Source organism: Parasteatoda tepidariorum, chromosome 2, assembly GCF_982258835.1.
Source record: "Parasteatoda tepidariorum strain Cologne lab strain chromosome 2, Ptep-v5.0, whole genome shotgun sequence".
Lineage (NCBI taxonomy): Eukaryota > Metazoa > Arthropoda > Arachnida > Araneae > Theridiidae > Parasteatoda > Parasteatoda tepidariorum.
Window position 1 is genome coordinate 118,037,600 of NC_141756.1, and position 15,808 is coordinate 118,053,407.

The 15,808-nt window shown below is 26.8% G+C and overlaps 1 long non-coding RNA gene across 1 annotated transcript; it reads right to left on the reverse strand.

Moving 5' to 3' along the window:
• Positions 1–6,224: 6,224 nt before the first annotated feature.
• LOC147816104 (uncharacterized) lies at positions 6,225–15,547 on the reverse strand. Its single transcript, XR_015431732.1, has 3 exons — positions 15,444–15,547; positions 12,642–12,779; positions 6,225–11,702 (listed from the first exon to the last, which is right to left on the reverse strand). It is a non-coding gene; the product is annotated as an uncharacterized LOC147816104 (long non-coding RNA).
• Positions 15,548–15,808: the final 261 nt, after the last annotated feature.

Consider the following 15,808-nt stretch of genomic DNA (forward strand, 5'->3'; position numbering starts at 1 on the left):
ATAGCGAAGCAATCTGAAAGGGTTGACAAGCACAATCAGTGTGTAATATCATTACATTGCAGTCGGACCTCTACTTAACAAAGTCGCTATATCCCGAGAATAAATTTGTTACAAGGAAAATTACCTAAATAGAAAATCCCCTTTTGAAATAGTTTAACACAAAAAAGGTTACAAATTCATTAACACTAGACATAATTAAAATAGCTATGGATACACCTTTATCTTGTAAACTAGTATCTACTATTTATTTTATAAATCTTAAGAAATAAAAGAAATCTGCATGGAAAGCAAGAATAGAGCAAAACATTATCCAGTACATGCTACGTACATTTTCAACTAAAAAAACGCTAAATTTATGTATAAAATTATAGCTGCATTTAGTATAAAAGTTGTTTTAAACATACATTACCACATGCGTTTCTTAAGTTAAATTGCTACGGATAAAATCCGTTAATTTGAACTGAGTTTTTCCTTTGAAATGAAATTAAAAAGAGAATTTATTGCTTTCTCTAAGATAATTTTTACTGAAAACAGTAATGCATTTCATAAATCGGTGGCTTCGAAAATTAATTCAAGGCCCCCATAAAATGCTTTAACAAGTTTGAAAGTTTTTAAGAAATATTTTGGAAAATAAAAGCGGATCTCAATGAAAAAAAAGTTCGTTAAATAGAAAATTCACTTCTCTATTTGGAAGATATTTTTCAAAAAAAAATTTCCAAAATGTTCTTGGTTTCTCGAAAAAATTCGTAAAATAGAGAAATTCGTATAATGGAAGTTCGTTAAATAGAAGTCCGTTATATGTTTTCAAGGATTTAAACTGAGCCATGAAAGGGTCGCAAAATACTTTAAAAGTTTAATGCGGTTCGAAATTTCTTTTTTATATTATTTGGAATTATTTTTTATGTGAAGTATACAATTTTTACATCGTCTTCAAAAATCTAATTTCACGTGGCAAATTGCAAAATTTGAGGGAAATCGGTCGAAAAGTTTAGAAATTGAATTTTAAGAAATTCGTATGTACATAGTTCGATTTCTCGAGAGACATTCTGATTTCGACCAAATTTTGTATTTTGCCTTGTTAAATTTGATTCTTTAAAATTATGAAGAGAAAAAAAAAAAATTATTTTTTGTATCAATTGTATTTTTTTTCCGACTATTTTTAAATAAAAAAAAAATTACTGAAAGTTATTTCTTGCATGGAACTTTGGATATAACATCAGCCCTGGAAACATCAGGGCATCACTTCTATGTTAGCAAAACATGTCATTTTACTCCCACTAAACCATAGTGCATTGCAAACAATGCAGAACTCGATGTTGTCGATCAGTTTAGCGTGTTTCACACATAAACTGGTTCAACCTATTATTATGATCTTTACAAACACCACTGCAAACTCATTTTTGCGTTTCGGGCCTCCTAACCAAAGAGTAAGAACTCCCCAAAGTCATTCGTCTCAACTCATGGCGGTGACTATGGTAACGAGGAATCTGTAATATGCTATCTGTAATATACGGTCAAATCATGAAAAATTTAAAGTATATTTTAAGAAGTTCATGGTAAAGAGAAAGTATATTCGCACATAAAATTTGTGCTATCGTTATAAATTTATAAACAGAAAAGAGAAATGTTTTATTGAAATGATAACATTATTTATGTCAGTATGACAATTTATGTCAGTTTATGTCAACAATTTATGTCAGTATGACAATTTGTGTCAGTTTATGTCAACAATTTATGTCAGTATGATAAGCTGATTCATTTGAGCATTGAAAAATTTATGATTGATGGGGTTTTTTTAAATTTCAAATATAAATTTTGAAACTTATGTTTGAAAAATTTTAAATTTTTAAATAATGGAGAAAATTTCACAATACTGTAAAAACAGTTAAAATTTATAAGTTCAGGTTGTATGCACAACATTTTGAAATACTCATAATAAGTCATAAATGGACATTTACATAAAAGGATGGATATTATTAATATATAAAGGTTTTATTGATTAAGGCTTATATGGAGGGAGATTTCATGGATTGACGAGTTTTATAATATTGAATAATATCCTATCATATTTTTCGATGTGCATGCCAGATTGTTTTAGGATAGCGTCTGCTGAACTTTGACACTTCAGACTCTAAAAGAGTAAAATATTTTATTTATTAGCTAAATTCGAAATGAGCGACTAAAGTATAGTCTACTGTCATTGTTTCGATGTGCAACTTAAATATTTATTTAGGATTGCTGCTCTTCAGCACTTTTTTTTAAATATTTTTTCATAAGTTAAATTTGAAATGAATAAATAAAATAAATATTTATTTCGAAATTTAAAGAGCTATATTTTGAAGATAGTATTTTAAAGTTGTATTAATGCTTAAATCAGAAAAAAAAATAGCATGAAATTAAGGTTTTAAATTTAATAAAGTGACATTTTGGTAGAGGAAAAAAAATCTAAATTCCTTTTTACTTTTGATCTAAGTCAAATTTCAATAATTTTTTTTTATGCGAATTACAAATTTCAATTATTCTATCTTGTTAAGGTCTCTTAAACATTTTATTATAAAAGGGACGATTTAAAGAAATATTTAGTACGGGTTGAATAGGGTGAGTTTCATTTTCCTTTCTCAAACATAATTAAAAACCTTTAATAATACTTTTGTAATAAGATATTTTCTCTGATATTAAAAAAAGCATACTTTGTAAATCGCGAAAAAATACCTGGAAAAATTGCACCTCCTTAACAATTGCATAAACATATCAGATTATATTCATGCCATTGTACCCGAATTTGAAAAGAATCTATAATTACTCAATCGTAAAAAAATGAGTGATTGTACAATGTTTTTTTTAAAGGAACTTTTAATGCTTTATACATATTTAATTTTAAATAAAATTGAATGGTATACTATACTAGTATTGTTATACAAAAGGAATTGATTAACAATCGTCTCTCAGAGGGCCTTGATTATTTTGATAAGTTAAAAATATTTAAGCAATTCAATCAATTGGATATCAATTGAATCTTCTTTAAAATAAAATGTAGTTATAAAAAGTAAACTTTATATTTCATTGAATCACAGTGCAATAAATATAATTATTGAAGCTTTGAGTAATTTTAGAATTTTTCTTAATATAAAGTTGGGAAAGGATAATTTTTATCTGAATCATGAAAATATCTTGGAAAAATGTTTTATTTTCGAGAAAAGTTTTAGAAAAAATTTACTCAATTGTAAAAATTTTTATAACACAAACGAATAAAAAAGAAAGAGTTAAAGATAAAAGATTTTGACGGAAAATGGTATTTCTCACTTCCTTTGTTCAACAAGTAACTTTTTGACGATATTTTTTAGTATGTGACAATTGGATATTAAAACGTTCCGAACAGAAACGAATCTTTTATAACAAAGTGAAAAAGGAAAAAGCAGTTCGGAACTTAAATGGTTATGTAATTGTTCGAGTGAAAAATATAATTTGTTTGGAAAAGTTGCGGAACAAATGATTTTCAAAAGTGCCATCTATATACAGATCACTCCTAACATTGAACATGAAAATTACTAAATCAGATGCAATTCCTAGATTAGCACGCGAGCTTTACTAATTTATTTTCTTCACAGCTATTTATGGGTTTTCAACTGATCCCGTTCCCTCACTATTGTCCAAGCAGCGGTAGTAGGTATAAATTCTAAAGAAACGCAAGTCCAATTTTACTTCCATCATAATCATAGGGAGCTTTAATACTATTTTATATAGAAGTTCTAATTGCTGCCTGAAACTCTCGATACTTATTAGTTTATATTCAAAATATTTTCGATATCGCTGTTGAACTATTTCATTTAATTGAGTTGATTTGAACAACTTCATTACTAAATTTCGAGTTCTAAAGAATATTACATCAAGTTAAAATCATTAGCAAACGGTATTTAAATTTGGTTTAAACTTGTGTATAGAGTATTGATGTCTTTTTTTAAAAGCAGTTCTATTAAGGAAATTTCCCAAATTAATCAGTTTCATTAACTATCAATTTTATATGTATTCGACTTTTGAAAGTAATTAAGTATTCCTTAGCTATTTTTTAATAACTAGAAGTAAATGTCATTGACTAATAAAAGCAAATGCGGCATGTAAACGATTCTTTATTGAACTTTTCGAAGGACTTCGCTTATTTAAATTCACGATAGACATTAGTAATTAACACCTATTGAAGGTTTTAAAAAATTCATATGATTTCATGTATTAAATTTACTGCGATTATAACCGAAGATAAATCTCATTAAATATTAAGAAGATTTACAGATTTTCAAAAAACCCACAATTTTTAAATTTTTCTTAGAGATTAAGCGTATTTCAGCAGGTTAAACAAATTTAATAAACCTGTTCTTAAAACACTAAGATTAATAGAATATGTTATGAAGTAAACATATATGGCAACGTTACTTTTAAAAAGTAACGAGTAAAAGTACAAGTATTTTTAAAAAAAGTAACGAGTAAAAAGTAAAAAGTTCTTATTTTAAAAAGTAACGAGTAAAAAGTACAAGTAAAAGTACAAGTACTAAACAAAAAAAAGTAACGATTTAAAAGTACATTTTTAGGAAATCGAAAATTCAAAGTAACTTAAAATTTTATTGAATAATATTCTTATGTTCTTTAATGTTTTTGCAAAATTGTTATTTATTTAATTATTTTTAATTTTGAAAGTTATGGATATTAATTTATTTTTAAATTCGGAGGAATATTATAATATAGCTTTATAATATAATCGTATAATATAATTTTAAAATCAAATATAATTTTAATATCAAACTTTTTATGGATTTGTACGAAAAAGAAATTTTATCTATTGACTTTAATTTTTAGTTTATTATTTTTGTTTAATTAAATTACCATTGATATAAAATTGTTTTACTCTTTAGAAACGCGTTTTAAAAACACAAACATAAACAAAGCAAACATGGGGTTTCAGATAGCTTTGTGATCTTTGAGCTAGTAAAAAATAATTGAATGTGCAGTATAAGTTGAAACAGAAGGTATTTAAAAACGAAGTTAGCTGTGAATGCATATATATTGCATTCACAGCTTTTTTTTTTATTTATTTATTTTATTTTTTTTAAGAAAGCTTACCGAGTTTTAGAAAAAAGTAACGATTTCATTCGATATTTCCGTTACAAATACTTTTACTTTTTCCCTAAAAAAGTAACGAAAGTACAAGTAAAAGTACTAAATTTAAAAAGTAACGAAGTACAAGTAAAAGTACGTACTTTTTACTTGTACCGGCGGTACAAGTAACGAAAGTAAAAGTACTGCCATGTATAGAAGTAAATGATATTTTCTTAATAACTATTTAATATTATGCATTCAACATAACAATTCAAAAAAAAAATTATTAGCATTTTATCTAAAAATTAAAATACGAGAGCTGGTGACACACGCACTTTGTATTAGAATCAAGAAATATAAGTATTACATATAATATTCAAATTAAAACAGTAAAATCTACCGAAAAATATAAAATTCAATGCTTTTATGAGTTAAAAGAAATCAGATACTATAAAACGAAATCGCAAGAAATAATTTCCATTTAATATTTCTAGTACTATTTTCATATTCTTCAAAAATGTAAAATAGTGTCGATAAATTTAATAAGATTTAGCGTTCAAACAATACTATAAGTCTAAAGGTGGAAATCATTCAAAGTTATGCTTTAAAACTCTACCGCTAAGGTTGCCTGATTTAATTTAGCATAAATTTAACTATTCTTTAATTCCGAAAATTATGCTTAATTTGAAGTTGAACTACAAAAAAAGCATGTTGCATTTTAAAAAAAATGGCCTTTGGAAGTATGACCCAGAATTCTAAATTTAGTTTCGTAAAATTTCAAAAATGAATTTTCTATAGTCTTAACGAGTCAAATTTTCAAAAACCAGAAAAGTTAAATCGAAAGTGAAAAATCTGACATATGTTGCTTGCATTTATAACGTTTAAAATAAATATTTATCAAAAAATAGATTTTGCTGTCAAAAAAAATTTTTTTTGAATCACCACATTTGAATTAAATAAAATTGCACCGTAAGAAACACAGTACATTTAAAGTGATTAATTTTTCTACAATAAAATGGACGGAAACCGATATACTGACAATCTAAGAACGTTTTGTACTCTGATGTTCGACTCTTATAAGCTAACAAATTTGTTAATAAAAAGACAAAAAATAAATTAAACACAAGTTTTATTTCTGTACAAGACAAAGAACACACTTTTACAAATAGCATTTCTTAAGACTCAAACAATAGTTCATTCATTACAAAATTATTCAATGCAAAATACTAAAAACATTCGCCACTAAATTTGTTTAAGGAAACATTTTTAACAATAATTATTATTACTATTTTGTTACTCTTCAGCTGGGGATTTATTAATAGATAGTGCTAATTTAGCGATTATATCCAAAATTATTGTAATAAAAATTTATAAATTATTTTTTAAATATAAACATTTGAATGCAATATATTTAAGTAACGCAACTTAATATTTTTATGAAAGTTATTTTTCGGTTATTTAATAAATTTTAGATTTTAGCAATAAAGTTTAAAATTTTATTTCACAGATCTGAATTTTTACATAATCTCATTTTATGAAAGCCAAAATAGAATGAACCATTTTGGAAAATGGGTTTCTTCAATGGATTCAAATTGTCATTTTGAAAATGGGTCAACTTCAAATTCAATTTCAAGCTTAGGCTGCAATAAAAATTTAAAAGTTTTGTATCAATTTTAAACAGAAATAAGTATTTATTTATAAAAATATGAAATTAACAGGGTCCATTGTTAGTATAATTTTTAAACTAGTTTTCCTATTACCATTAAAAGGTGTTTTTAAATGTAGAAAACTATTACCGAACAAATAAAACTGCATTGCCTTACAAACCAAAATCATATTTATAATTAAAATATATCAGTAAATTGAGAAATCCAGGGAACAAAACTTGTTAAGCTTTAAGACGAAGAGCTGATTAATAAATTTAGAAAATTTTAAATTTTTATTTCGACAAATCATTTCATGTATCTAAGAGAATTTTAAAAATATTTATACTTCTTCAGCGATCTTTGATTTACTACTAAATAAACTAGAAGTATAATCCAGTATTCATTTAAAAAATAAATTTATATCAAGAGCATTTTTAGTGGATAATTGTGTACACAAAAGGGTTTTAAACTAATAAATATTCAAGGCAAGTAACAATCCACTTACATCAATATAACAACGTTGACACAAAACATTAAAGTTTAAATTTCATACTCCATCGTAATATAGAGAAATAAGATACATTTGTTATTAAATACATACTGTTTCAGTATTCTCTTAAAATAAAATTTCAAAACAGTTTCATTCATGTTAATCTAGCTGATACAAGATATTTAAGAAAAACATTTTAGCTTTAGGAAAACGCAATTTCGTTAATTTCAACACTAAAATTAAGTTTGAAGTGAATGAGAAACTTTAAAATTACTGATCAGTTTAACTTGCAGCACTGTATTTGCCTCTTTGTTTGAAGGTAAATTTTCCATGCATTAAAAACATTTCAATTAAATTTAGGAGTATAAAGATTCGTATAAAATGTATTTATTAAAATTTAAAAATTCGCTTTTGTTTATTCAAAAAAGGTTTTGCCTCTTAAAATTGAAACTTTAGAAAATCTATTCAATGCAAATACTGTCAAATTACTCGAACTTTGGATTAGTTTTACCTTAAGGCAAGCTAGAAGTTTGCTTTTATTATTAACTATTTAAGCACATAACATTAATAACAGTCGGATTCAGAACTTATCTGCACAGTCATAATTGTTTAAAAAATGGCAATTATAAAAGTTCTATTTAGTAGTTTATATGATTTAAGGTTTAGCAAATTAGACCTTCATTTTAAAATTTTTTATAAAACTTTCTTCTTTAAATTTATCGCTAACATAAGTTTTTACAATTATAAGTTTCAAACTCAGAACGATACTAAGTTTCAACGCAAATTTTAAGAGCATTCGTCAAATGCAACCTTCATCCACATAAGGCTTAGATCACTTTCTGTTGAGATCTTTAAACGATTACATACTGTCGTAATCTAAAGTTCTACGAGTGGTCTAGTTCTACTAAACACTTTCAAAGCGCCGGGGATTTTCAGGGCACGAACTTGCAATGCAAAATTGCAGTCCAGGACCTTACCCAGCCCTTTAAAATTTGATGAACGCTCTAGTTGAAAAGTTACTTTTAACAGCTTCTAGGCTATTCGGCTGTAAGTGCTAGAGTTCTTCGGAGACTTCAGGTCACGAACATGCGATCTAGCACCGCAGTCCAGGACCTTACCCAGCCCTTTAAAATTTGATGAACGCTCTAGTTGAAAAGTTACTTTTAACAGCTTCTAGGCTATTCGGCTGTAAGTGCTAGAGTTCTTCGGAGACTTCAGGACACGAACATGCGATCTAGCACCGCAGTCCAGGACCCCCAGAACTCCAAAAGCCACCCCAGTCCTTACTGAAGAGACCCTGTTTTACTATAGCAGCGTACACAAGGAAATCAAAAAGTTCCGAAACTGCTGAACGAGTGTAGAGCTCGAAGAGAGCAGAACGGCCGTCTACCGCTTCCAATTCGAACTCCACGCTTGTCGAGTTCGTCTCGGAATTTTTCGTTTCACACAAATTTACCTTGGTTGTAAAACTATGTCCCTATATCGAGTTTCCGATAGATCGCAGATTTATGGGGGGTAAACATTTAAATTACTCTAACAGAGCTAAAGTTCTCAAAGAAAGTATAATTACTAAACATTTATCATAGTACATGGGGCTGATCGTTTTCTTGCTTCGAAGGACAGGTTAAAGTTAATCTATATATATATATATAAAAAAAGACTCAATTGCTTAAAGATAAAAATTTAAAAAATCTTTAAACTGTCTCTGGCAAAGTTTATGTTTAAATGTTATTTTAAAGTAAAAGAATAAACCTTTATTTTTCCTGCAACTCTACTTAAAACTTACAATGATTGAGATAAATGAAAATTAAGAGTATTATGTACTTGGGAGTCGTACCGTTTAAAAAATAGCAACTGTCTGAGAATTATAGCTATAAAACACTTCAGGCATACAGATTTCCACTAGAGATTGGTTTTAATATGTTTAAGAATTTAATTTGCTGAACTAATAATTTCTGAAGATTTATATGTTCACGATATTTTACTTTAAGAAATTTCAACCAGAGTAGGCGAACCTTCTTATAAAATCAAAAGGCTTAAACTGGAAATTGTATAAGCTTTTAATGTTTATGATCGAATTCTACTTATGTTTTGAATTAAAAATATTTCGCATATCCACTGGGTTTTTATTTTTGTTACAAATAGTTTTGAGTAGCACAAAAGCTCTTATGCTTATGTGCGGGACTACAAACGCAAGGCAATACGTTAATTCAGCAACTTTTACATTGCCTTAGTTTTAAATTTTAATTTTAGACAAATATAAAACATTGAAATGCAAGACAAGACATTGAAACATCTCTTTATATTTATTTTCTATTTAAATAAATTTTTCAAACATAACAAGTTTCTTCTACACATAAAATTTGATAACTTTAATGTCAAAAACAAAACTAGAAGAAAATCAAGTAGGGCTAGAACTATATGCCAACCTGATTTTTCTGTGAAGTGGATTTAAACTTACGGTTTGAATGAAGTTTGTTATAAGTAATCTCAAATGTAATAAGCGCAGTTTTTAAGTTATTTCAAGTTTATGAGAATTTCGACTAAAAGATCTTTTTTTACAGCCGTTCGAAAATTAGTTTTACTTTGAAGTGACCTTTGAAACAAAATTTTTATAAAACTTAAGTAATTAAAAGTGTGATTTATACTAAACATAAAATTTCCAGTTAAATTACCAATTTTTAAGGCAGATACTATTCAGTCCAATCCCAATTATAATTTTACTCAAAAGTACACTGTTATATTCTATTCTTATTCTACCACTGAAGCAGCGAATTAGTGTTATATGGTTGATGTTAAGATATGTTACGTGATTATTGAACAGTTAGTCATTATTTTGCTACTTCAGCAGCGAATAAGCATCATTAAAAGTCATAAATTTGTCATAGACAAAATAAAATTTATCTTTAATTTACCATGAGTAATTTGACTAGACTGAATAGCGTATTACCTTTACAAAATTAGTTACTTGCTAAACTAATTTTTTTATTTTAGTTTAAAATAACAGAGACAAGAACGCATTTTGTTGGAAATTTGTCTTATTAAATTTCACTTTCAACTGCAATTACACCACAATACTATAAAATCCTTGGATTTAAGCTAAATCAAAGATTAATTGCTTAGAAGTACTTATTTTTGAATTTTTTTATATTAACTCATCCTAATGTAAGTATGTAGACTATTAAAAATGCTTAAATTTATAATTAAATTTAAAAGTAAATATTTAGGTTTTTACATTCACATAGCCTACCTCAGTTCTGCACTAGGCGGGAAATTAACTTAAGTGGAAAAAATTATAGTTAACGCCATTTCTTTTTAATGAAAAAAAATATAGTTCAATTTGAAAGTAAGCAAAATTTTTATAAATGCCCTTTTATAGTTCTATAAATTTCGTATCTAACGATGTGGTTTTAGGTTCAGTTTTTGATATACACCAAATCAGATACTTCTGAATTAAGTATAACTTTAAAGGTATTCTTAGTTTGTTTTGTGCATCGAGAAAAATACTAAAAATTTACAATCAAAAATACTTAGAAAATTGCTCGAAACTTTATATTTAATTATTAATTGAATTTTTTTTTTTAGAATCGCACCCTTTTTATCTTAAATTTGAATAGCTTTTTAAAACACGCTAATAAAGAGCTACATTCGATGCAGTTAGTTTGAAAGCACTGAATTTTTATAAAAAAAAATGCTAGTTGCTTCTAACTATTGGGTCAATCTAAATTTAGATAAGTTTGGCAAAATTAACAGTTAGGTAAGAATTTCCAAAGACTAAGTGATCGCCCGATGTTTCCAATCATACTAGTCTCAATGATAACTTGAAATAGAGAGTAAAATATCTAAGAGTTAAAATCTTACAATTTTCTTGATGACTACATGAAACGTTCCAGAACATCTTACTTAGAATTGAAATTTTGGCTAAGGAAAGAATTTTTCACTATTTTCGATAATCTGTGGTGAGGAAATCAACGTATCTGGAGATTTCCAACCAACCGTATTTGCTTTAACCAATATTTATTTGAATGTTGTACATATTAAAGAGTTGGCCGTGAAGGTTTAAAGAATCAATAGAAAATTAAAATTCATAAAAATCTGCTCTTTGGCATTCATAATATAGGAATATTACAGCCAAAATTTAAATGAAATGTTTTTAATTACATCCTAATGTTTTAAAAAAAATTCTTAAGACTATTCATTAAAAAAAAGGAAAGTAACATCAAAGATCTTAAATATCTGTATCAGTCTAGTACAATACGTAGGTAATTTATGTGAAGTGAACAAACTAAAACAATTCCAAAAAATATAAAGAGTTCTTGACCTGTATAGAGTCCTTATTCAACTCGTTACATCTGCTACTCATTTTCATGTAGTAAACCATTTTGTGCAGATTCTAGTAAAAGATTTTTCTCTTGGCATCAGAGGCTCAGTTTCACGAAGTAAAGCATAGGTGAAGATTCCAATAGAAGTGGCTAATTCTAAAAAGGAAACAAATTTTCAATTTCATAATTTGAGATAAACACAAATAGAAATTTCGTTTAAAAATTACTTAAATGTTACCTGAACAACAGTTTAAACCCGACGTGTACTCTTTTACGAAATGAATCTTAAAACTAAAACTTAAGGCTTCTTAAACAACCTGTCACTAAAATTGATTAGACTTAAATTTATGTCATTGTAAGAAAGATAGAATTAAACTCACACGAAATGCAATGTGCGTTCACCAAGTTCAATAATTACTATTTACTCAGAACTCTCTAAGGTACTACTTAGATAAACCAATATTTACATTTAATAAAAGTTTAACAGTTTAAGTTTGAGACATAACTAGATTAATATATAGTACACATAATACTTTAAGACTTCGAAATTACTAACAGAAACTCAAAAGACATAGTCAAACCGAATTTGAACAGAACCATATAGTATTTGAAGCTGGGGTATCATGGTTTTATATATACAATGGTACTTATATATACTTCTGTCTTCAGCCAGATTTTATTTAACTTTCTTAAAAAAATTTTAAAGTTTTCTTCGTTATTTACTGAAATCTAACTTCAACTTTATATTTAGTGTCTCAAATTTAATAAGAACTGTTAAAAGTAATTTTATTTTAAGATTTGTCTTAACACTGTCGCTGTTTAATTTATCAAAGTAATTAAAAAATTACGTAGTTTTATTACATCATTTCAAGTATATATATTTTAGAATTATAATATAGAAAAATCTTTTATTAAAGTTTTTTCAAATATAAAATTAGATAAAAAGCTTGCCCGAAATTAAAAGAATGATAAAAGCAAAACTAAAAATGCTGTAAATATTCAATTTGCTTAAAAATTCACAGCCAGAAATAGAGTTTGCGCCTCAAGAATTTAACGAAACAAATCTTCCACAGAATATACAGATAACATACACACCTTGATGCGATGTCCTTAAAGTCAGAATTCATTCCTGGTTGAGTCTGTTAATCAAGAAACGGTTGATAGTCCCTTTCATCCTGTGAGATTCTCCGTTCAGCTATAGTCTGGCTTCGAATGATAGGTTAAAAAGCTCTTCTGAAAAAGATAAGAAAAGACTCAATAGTTTAAGATTGAAATTTAAAAATCTCTAAACTGTCTCTGCCGAAATTAGTGTTTAAAAGTAATATTAAAGCAAAAAATTAAATACTTATCTTTTTCCCCTAAAACTTTAACTCTGAATTTTGTAAATCAAACTATGAATTATCGTAATATGTACTTTAGAGTCTGACCTCTCACAACATAGCAACCGTTGACCAATTATAACTATAAAACACTTCAGATACACAGGTTTCCTCTAGGTTAGTTTTAATATGTTTTAGAATTTAATTTCTTAAACTAATAATTTCTGAAAATTTAAATGCTCACGATATTTTACATTAATGCTTTTGATTTTATAAGAAGGTTCGCCTACTCTAGTTAAAATTTCTTAAACTGTAAATTGTATAAACTTAATGTTTATAATCTAATTTTATTTAATTTTTTGAATTAAAAATATTTCGCTTATCCGCTGGGTCTTTCCTTTAGTTATAAATAGTTTTGTATGGCACGAAAGCTCGAATTATGAGATGTACGGGACTACAAACGCAAGGCGATACGTTAATTGAGCAACTTTTGCATTACTAAAGTTTTAAAATGTTTCAAGCAAATACAAGAGATTGAAATGCAAGACATTGAAAACTTCTTTTTATATTTACTTTCTATTGTAAAGTAATTTTTCAAATATAAAAAAAATAATTCTTCTACACATAAAATTTCATGAAACTTAATTTTCTACTAGTTTTGCTTTTAACATTAAAGTAGGGCTAGAACTAAGTGCCAATCTGATTCTCTGTAAAATGGAATTTAGGCTTATGGTTTGAATGAAGTTTGTTATAAGTACTCTCAAATGTAAGAAACGCAATTTGCAAGTTATTTTCAATTTACGACAATTGCAACTAAAAGATCATTTTCATAGTCATTAGTAAATTAGCTTTTACTTTGAAGAACTCACTGTTACTTTTGTAACAAAATTCCTACAAAAATTTCGTAATTCAAATTTTTTTAAATAAAATTGCCCGGTTAATTTGCTAACTTTCCAACACAGTTTCTATTTAACCCAATCATAATGTTACTTTTATTCAAAAAAGGAGTTTACTCTTATACTTATTCTACCACTGAAGCAGCGAATTAGTGTTATGGTTAATGTTAAGGTGTGTTATGTGATTACTGAATACTTAGTCATTATTCTGTTTGAACTGAACAGTTAGTCATTATTTTGCTACTCCAGCAGCGAATAAGTATCATTAAAACTCATAAATTTGTCATAGACTTAAAATTTATCTTCAATTTACGTTAAGTACTTTGACTAGACTCAATAGCGCATCTACTTGCTAAAATAATTTTTTTTATTTTAGTTTAAAATTAAGTTGAAAATTCCTGAGCCAAGTACGCATTTTGTTGACAATCTGTTTTATTAAATTTTACTTTCAACTGCAATTACACCACAATACTATAAAATCATTGGATTTAAGCTCTATCAAAACACGAAGAACCCTTAAGTGCTTATATTAGAATTGCTTTTATTAACTTATTTTATTGCAAGTATATAGACTATTAAAAATGTTTAATTATCTACTTAAGTTTGAAACAAAAATCGTATTTAGGTTTCTACATTCGTATAGTCTTCATCACTTCTGCGCTAGGAGGGACTTAATTTAGCTGTAAACCTTTTTTTTTTCTTTACAATCATCTTTACAATACTTTTTTTTTCATAACTGAAAATCAATTTTAACATGAAAGTAAACAAATTGTATGTTTTATCAATACCCTATAACTGTTTAATTAGATATTTTTCTACAAATTTCGTATCAAACGATGTGATTTTAAGAGCTTAGTTTGAAATACTCAAAATCAGATACTTGCGAATTATTAAATACAATTTTCAAGAGAGATTTTAACCAGTTTTATTTCAGATTTTATTCTTAGAAAATTGTTTGAAACGAAAAGTCAGATTACAATCTTAAATTTCGTTAGTTATTAAATAACATTCACTACATTAAGAAAATCTGTTTTCTGTTCAATTTTGTTTATCAGTATAGAACTATTTTAAATGCTTATATCTTACACAACTTCAAAAATTGCTTCAAAAATTACTTAACTTCATTGAATTTTTTATAAGTTTTGCAAAAACTCTAGACAAAAAGTTGATAAAAATGGAACCAGGCAAAAATTTAGAAATTAGTTTTCAGAATCTCCCTTGTCTTAAAGTTGAATCTCTTTAAAAACACGCTAATGAAAAATTACAACGAATGTGTTTAGTTTGAAAGAGCTAAATTTTAAGCACTTTCTTACAATAAGAATACTAGTTGCTTCTTATTATTGAGTCAATCTAAATTTAGATAAGTTGGGCAAAATTAACAGTTAGGTAAGAATTTCCAAAGAGTAAGTGATCGCCCAATGTTTCCAATCAGACTAATCTGAATGATAACTTGAAATAGACAGTGAAATATCTAAGAGTTAAAACCTTACAATTTTCTAGATGACTACATAAAACGTTCAACATCTTACTTAGAGTTAAAATTTCGAGTAAGAAAAGACTTAAAAAATGGGAAAGTAACATAAAAGATCTGAAATATCTGTATCAGTCTAGTACAATGTGTAGGCAATTAATATGAAGTGCACAAACTAAAACAATCCCACAAAATATAAAGAGTTCTTGACCTGTATAGAGTCCTTATTCAACTCGTTGCATCTGCTACTCATTTTCATGCAGTAAACCATTTTGTGCAGATTCCAGTAGAAGTTACTTATAATGCTGAAAGAAAACAAATTATAAATTTCATGATTAGTGTTAAAACAAAAAGAAATATCCTTTAAAAATTACTTAAATTTTATCTGAATAACACCTTAAACCTGACGCAAACTTTTTGAAATAAATCTTGAAAATAAAACTAACGGCTTCGTAAACAACTTTTCACTAAATTTGATGGGACTTAAAAATTTTCCTTTTAAGAAAATTTCTGACATGAAATGCAATTAAATTTCAACAATTAATATTTACTTAGAACTCTCCAAGGTATTACTTA